At 34.5% G+C, this 7,709-nt stretch overlaps 1 long non-coding RNA gene across 2 annotated transcripts; it reads right to left on the bottom strand.

Moving 5' to 3' along the window:
• Positions 1-5,148: 5,148 nt before the first annotated feature.
• LOC110461068 lies at positions 5,149-7,538 on the bottom strand. 2 transcript variants are annotated; one of them, XR_002464083.1, is made up of 3 exons: positions 7,451-7,538; positions 6,257-6,351; positions 5,149-5,311 (listed from the first exon to the last, which is right to left on the bottom strand). It is a non-coding gene; the product is annotated as an uncharacterized LOC110461068 (long non-coding RNA). The 2 variants fall into 2 exon arrangements; XR_002464082.1 differs by having other exon boundaries at positions 5,149-5,308.
• Between the last annotated feature and the right edge of the window lie 171 nt (positions 7,539-7,709).

Below are 7,709 nucleotides of genomic sequence, written 5' to 3'. Positions count from 1 at the left end.
ATGCAGAATGAAAGTTATTTTTATTTGAATTAAATAAATGTATATAATTATTAAAATGAATGTTTTATAAGTATTAATTAAATAGCCTTAAAAAGACAAATAATCATGTAGCATTATGATTTTGGCTAAATTGTGTAAATTACTAATTTGTAGTTCAAATAGACAATGGATTTTCAATGTCATGCATGTGTGTAAACCCTTTTTTTTTTTGTGTGCCTCAACTTGTATGTCTGCTTCTAGTTCTTCACACCAGTTAACTTTTCATTCATGTTTATTCTGTCTTTAACTGACGAATCTAAATTTTTGTTTAGCACAGTTAACGATTTTTTTGGTCAGTCATGCCAGTTTGCCAGTTATAAATCTAGAAAAAATCTGTAAAAAATGAAGGACCCTTGGCCCCTGTGGTTGACCTATACACATCATTGTGACCTTGGCATTCAACTTGGTAGCCTGAAATAAGACCAAATCCAAGCTTAAGGTATTAATTTGTCATACTTGACTTTTATGTAAACTTTGCTGAAATCATTAAGAAATGAAGTCAGTAGTCATGACAACACACCATGAGGCGACTAGACCGACGACATATGCCCAATACTGTCCCCACACCCCCATAATTTACTACATGCAGCATATATGAGAAAGACATAGATTTATAAAATAATATTGTTTTAGTATATCCCAAATCATCGCAATAAACACAACATTCATATACATGACACAACACAAATCTAATTTGTGCACCATATCAATATGCATGTTAATCATTTGATTATGAGTCAAAAATATATGTACCCTTTTACTGATCAAACTGTATTAAAACATTATTAATTGGTACTTTGTGTGAAATATACATAGATAACAGAGTGGCAGAGGGCGGCACACCCTTCCATCACAGTAGTGTGTGTGTGTGCAGAGTATGTCACCGAGTGACACAGGTCGACACACCCTTCCATCACAGTAATGTGTGTGTTGCAGCGTATTTCACCGAGTGGCACAGGGCGACACACCCTTCCATCACAGTAATGTGTGTTTGTGTGCAGAGTATTTCACTGAGTGGCACAGGGCGACACACCCTTCCATCACAGTATTGTGTGTGTGTGCAGAGTATTTCACTGAGTGACACAGGGCGACACACCCTTCCATCACAGTAGTGTGTGTTTGTGTGTAGAGTATTTTGTAGAGTGATACGTGATAATGATGATGAACTAAAAAGATGTAATTGTTGTCTGCACCGATACCAGTTGAAGTCAATTACAACTTTTATTCAATATCAAAAACATTTCAAAATGCAACGACAATCTTAAAACATGGAAAATACTAGAACACAGTTTACCAATATCAAAATGTTATCGACCATCTTCAGAAAATTGTATACACTGTACATGTATGATATTAAAAACAGTTACAGGCCAATCACAATATATACATTATGCGTCAAACTACAAGATATGATACATCAGCAAATAGAGATTGATCACCTCTTCAAATGTCAGATAGTTGTATTAGGTATGCATTTGTCAAGATTTTAAAAAGAAAATTTCACTCAAAATACAATTTATATACAGATTATCCTCAAAAGTCTAGGTACAATGTATGGGATCAATGTATTATTTCTCTAAATATACTCTGACCATTTACAGCTGGTAGACCATCAAACTGAAACATTTATGTTGTCCCTTGGTAATACTTCATTTGCTTTGTGTACATAAAAGTAGAAATTGACACAAAAGGGTACATGTACCTTCAGAAGTCAACAAGACAGTTCTCTCAAGCTACATCCCAACTCTAAAGGAAAAAATCTGTGGTCAATTCATGCTTTGTGAACAGAGAAACACATATGATACATATATAGTTGTGTCAAATGTATTTGGTAATAGACCAAGATATAACCTACTCAAATACCAACTTTATTACTCAAAGGGAAAATCAAGTGAACATTTTTCTCCAAAGTTTACCCTCTGCTCGTACGCATTTAGAAATGATGAAGTGCCTTTCACATCATAGAGGTCTTTACACCAGGCCTCAACAGGTTTGCCACAGTGATTGCGGTATAAAGTTGGTAGTTGTTGAAGCCATAAAACCCTAGCAAAAACATGAAGTCTGCTCTCCTCTCCAACAAGCAGGTTATGGAACAGAAATTCCTGAATAACCCCAGGAACAAGCTCTCCATATCCAGGATTTGACAAAATTGCACCTGTCCCAACAGTATGCCAGTATGCCATGACCACAGAAGACCTACGATGCCTAGAATGCCAAGTGCCATACACTTCCTTTCCAAGAAATATTGATGAGCATCTCCTGTAAGACATAGGCATAGCGTCAATGGCATGAACTGAAGTAGGATACATAGTTCTGTAAGTGGCCTGTAACAGATTATAGTCTTCTGTGTTCATAAATTTATTTGACCGTTTAGAAAATGAATAAACACCAGTAAAATGCCATTCTTGGTCAGTGATAGGTGCACATTTACTTGCCATGTAAAGTATCTTTAAAATATCAGAACCAGATACTGATGTGTCCATCTTCTTTACTTCTGAAGAATTCATTTTTTTCAAAACAGAGCTGAATTCAAAATTGAACAGTTCAGGGAAAGCCATCGAGGATACAAATGAGTCTCTATTGAATCTTCGCATTAGCTGAATTTCAATTGAGCGGTTGTTGTTAGGAAGAGACCCAAGATGTCCGTTGTAGCGTTCAAAACTAAATAACCAAAAGGAATATACAGGCCCATAGTCTTCAACACACTTTGCCAAATGCAAATGCATATGCATGTTGGGTGTTCCATACTCAGCTTCAAACTGTTGACAAAAGTTCAAAATGTGTCTTTCAAACACTTTGATATCAATTTGGGTGACAAATTTTGATGTAATAGCTCTGCTAGCCAAGACAAAATTGCGCCATATTTCCAAATCTTTGTCTGGAATAATGTCCTTTAGAGCAAAAACAGAAAATATGTTAGTCCAGTTCATCCACTGCTCAGCAGTAAACCCCCCAAAAGATGATGCGATTTTTCTTGGAATGGCACCAATATTGCAGGCTACATCTACTGAATCAACTTTCTGTTGAATTTTCTCCATGTCATTACTTTTGATAATATTTTGGTTAATCCAAATTTTAATCATTTTCTTTGCAGTTCCCTGAAAAAGATTGTGCATTGGATCCACAGTTGACATCCTGATGGGGTCAAAACACTCCAAATCACACAAAACAGATTTTCTAATTCCATATCTGCTCTCAAGCATGTGCAGTTCAGTGGGAGTTCTGGCTTGTGCCAATGTTTCTGCTATCTCCTTGTGAGCCTCTAGTGTTCGCTCTGGCCAGTTATTCAAATTGAACCCACCATAGTTCATATTTCCCACTGTCCCTTTAAATTCTTTGTTGCACTTCGAACACCCTAATCTGGCATTGTGTCCCAAAAATCCACATAGTTTTCTTGTCGCAGGAATGTCACATCCAACACACATAACAGCAAATTTATATGTCTTCTTTAATTTCTTGCTGTTGTAAGATAACATTTCAAATCCAGTTTCCCATGCCACTTTCAGTTCATTTACTAATGGCTCCATAAATGAATTGACACTGGGTTCTCCATTCAAGTCTGGAATTATACCAATGAGAATGACATTTTTTAATTTGAAACGTTCTTCCCTTGGCAAGTTCATAACAACTGCATATATGACACCAACAGAATATTGGACATGTTCAAAAGGCTGAAACCAGTCTAAATTGATCATAAGACCATAATTTCTTGGTGTTTTCAAAAACTCTTTTTTGTTTTGGGATTGAAACTCTTTCCATATTCTTCCATCATGCACATCTGTTAAGTAACCTGTCTGCTGTTTTCGTTGTTTCAATTTCTCACATTTATTTTCAAAATTTTCCTGATGAAACAGTCTCTGAAGTGTCTCCTGTACTGATTTATAAGAATATGTTTTGAATGGATATAATCTCTTTTTCCCACTACACAGTTGTATAGTCTTCAACAGGATTTCACCACAGGGTTGTCTTCTTGTATGTTGAGGATGATTGGGGAAATGATTTTTTGAGCAGGTGGCAGACACCTGCTCCCCTTCGACAATTCTAACACATTCCTCATACTTATACAAAGAATAGCATTTCCTGCAAACCACATATCTCTGAAAGTTATCTCTCTGTAATCCTAATGTTTTCCACAGCATATAAATAGAGCATGGGAAAATGGCAGCAATACCTGCTATGGCAGATGACTCTGTGCTCAATACATGGAAAAACATAGAAAGAAAAGAAAGAACAGTGTTTACAGCTGTATCAAGAATTACATGTAAAGCTTGCCAAGTGCAAATAAAAATACATAACCAAAAGACAAGTGAAGTTGCTTTTGTACTTGGTTTACATTGCAAATTGTCTTTGTTGATCAAGGTTAAATCTGATTCAATATCAAGCTCTGAAACAGCATTCCAAATTTCATCATCAGAATCAGAGAGATTTTCAAGTAAATCTGTAGAATGAACATTATTTAGCAATTTGTTTTTTTATCAAGCTGTGCATTTGTTTCGACAAAGTATTTTTAGAAAGTTCATGTTCATCAGAGCTTAGAACTGAATCAGTATAATCATCGATATGCTCATTATCATTTTCACTCTCATTACCACTGGCACCTTTCTTAGAACATAGCCAATCGTCATTGTGAAAATATTCAACTTCATGGTTTTTAAAGTACTGACTAGAAAAAAGTTGGTTACATCCCGGACATTTTTTTTTAGTTGCCTTTTTTCTATAACAGGAGTGAAACTTAGAAATTGTTCTTTTGGAGGACATGATATAAACTATACACTATATATGATTCAAATGTTAATATATTTGTGAAAACTTGTAATAACACACCTCATGCTGCTGAACAAAATATATGTGTACATGTATACATTTTGTAGAATATTTCTCAAGTTTTCATTTTTTTCTTCTGTATTTTTACAAGAGTTGTACAGTGAAGTGCAAATCTTTGTGGTTTGTGTCTTTTTTCCTTTTCCTCTTCTAACTGTTTTTGTAATTTAACAGTCATTGAAGTACTGCCTATTGGGAAGTAGTCTGAAAAAGTCATTCTTTTAGGTGGTAGTGGAAGAAGAACATCTTTTTGTACATTTTCTTGTATTTCAAGCTGTACCGTGTCCATGGACATGTACTGTCCTGATCACTTACACTGAAGGGACTTGCTGGCCTGGTTACTTCACACTTTGTATCTGCTGTTGTCAATACATTAGCATGACTCCTTCGTACCTTCCTCTTTCTCTTCCTTTCTTCTGCTTTTTCTTTTTTAGTATGACGTCCCATTCTGCTGTTAATAATAATAAAAATAATTACTAACTACCATTGTTCAGACTTCTGGTTCTATAACAACAGATCAGCACGTTAACCAGGGTCGTACAATTTAAAGCAGAAGCCAAATATTCATACAAAAAATATAGCTTTTCAGTATCAGAGACATAAAGCAAAAACACAACAAATTTTAAACATAAATTTCCTTGGCTATCGCCCGCCAAAATGGGAAAATGACAGCTTATTGTGGGATATTTACAAATCAGTCAATGCTTGACTATATTGACATATTTATTTACAAGTTCAATAAAATCTAATGTATTATCATATTGGTTAAATTTTTCATGCACTTGAGTAAATCATAAAGGTACACATGATTTCCATTGTTATATCAGGATCACAATTGACGAGAACGGCAATTGTATATATATTGTATATCTCTTTACATTATATTTATTTAACAGACACTGAAATTATGTTCCAAAGTGAAAAATACAGGTTTCCGGACACAATATAATAATAATAATAATAATTTGAGGTTCTTATATACCGCTTTATCACAACCTAGTTCGTAGGTCGTCTCAAAGCAGTTCACAAATTATTATCCAAGGTTATAGTATAGGGCCTTTGCAACTAGCCAATACCTTACTCAACTCCATGGGGAGTATACAGCCGGAACCGCCATTGCGGCACTAACAGCTAGCATTCAACAATTCTAGGGCTGCCAAACCACATACTCATTCACATATATATATACAATGATTGTATGTTGCAGGTAGCAGTCATCCTTTAGATTAAAGAATTCTAAAGAAAAGGAAGATGTTAATTCTCAATTAATATTTAGTTAAATTTGTGTGATTTTTACAATTTGAATTTCATATAATACATGTTCATGTACACTGGTCATTACTGATCATAACCATTGCCCTAAGGTTGCAGCCATGAAACATCCGCAAATACTTACCCTAAGAAGATAAATTCCTATTGTTGTCAGTCATGCCAAACACAAAATGATGAACAGGTCTTTAAATTGGCAAGCTCCAAAGCAGTCATCTTAACCTGTTCACAGAGATAAAACAGAAATGAAATGACTCAATATCTAAAGCAAAAAAAAAAAACAAAACACATATAACTTTACGTCATTGTAAGTAATAAAGAAAGCCTTAAAGTCTTTTTACAATTTTACTCGTAACTATATTAAGTTTCCCATAAAATGTAAAATGCATTCAAATAACATTTCTACTTATAGTATAAGCAGGATCGAATGTTATTTGAATGCATTTTATAGGAAACTTAATAAAGTAATGAGTAAAATTGTTTACCGGTAATCAGTTTTCAGGTCTGCTCAGAATTTGGATCTCAATAACTCTTAGGTGATCATGATAAAGTATAACACAAAAAGAATTGATCACAGAAAATCATCATTGATGAGTCACAGTCAAAGGTTAAATAATTAATCCTAGATTAAATAGATTACATGTTATTGGAACAACATTTTCTTGAGTCACAAATATTAATGAGATTGAAATAAATATACATCAACATAAATTTATTGAGGCCTGAAAGACTATAGCATAGGCCTTCTTAATTACATTCAAGTAAAATATATTATTAGAGATTAACTGTGATAGGATGATTTAATTTTGTGGCTATTCCCGGGGTTTGAAAGACTTTTTTTCAGGTTGCAATGTATATATTTCAATTGTATGCTCAATTTAATAAATAACCGCTTAAATTTACTGATGTGATATATACATTTATTGAAATAACGTAAGCAATTAAAGTTTAAATTCTGTCCTGATGATGAGATGGCTGGGTACTAATTACTAAAAGTACTAGCATATATATAACTTCCAAGTTTAAGTACCTTCACATATATATATATATTCACGTTAAACAAATGAATCCCTGCTAGTCAAATTGAATATTTTCTGTATACTCACTGTGTACATCTTATGAAAATTTTCGTATATTTTACCAAAAGACAGACAATGCAACAATAACAATGCCCTGCAAAAAATAATAATAACACGATGGCAAAAAGACGTCAGACATGACAAAATTAAGTTATTCGCATTTAACTACCAGTTTGCTCATTTTAATTCGAAACGATAGGAATGCATTTCCAAAGAAATATGATACATTGCGCCAGATTTACCGATATATGATAGGTCCATCCCGGCCCGCCAACGGTCCAGTCTCTGTACCACGCGCTTACTGACCACACGTACGTCACACGCCGCTAGAATTCTCGTCTACATCATGGCATCTGTCGGATCTCCAGCGTCTTCTCCCGTCTATGACTACAGTTCGTCGTCTGAAAATGATCATCCTATTATTGATGATCATTCTGACTGCGGAGAAATTGACGAGAGACCGTTGATACGCGGCGAAAAGAGAAAGTCAATTTTAGTAAC

Source organism: Mizuhopecten yessoensis, unplaced genomic scaffold, assembly GCF_002113885.1.
Source record: "Mizuhopecten yessoensis strain PY_sf001 unplaced genomic scaffold, ASM211388v2 scaffold10555, whole genome shotgun sequence".
Classification (NCBI taxonomy): domain Eukaryota; kingdom Metazoa; phylum Mollusca; class Bivalvia; order Pectinida; family Pectinidae; genus Mizuhopecten; species Mizuhopecten yessoensis.
Note: the sequence above shows the minus strand (reverse complement) of the source record. Positions and strands in the feature narration are given on the sequence as shown.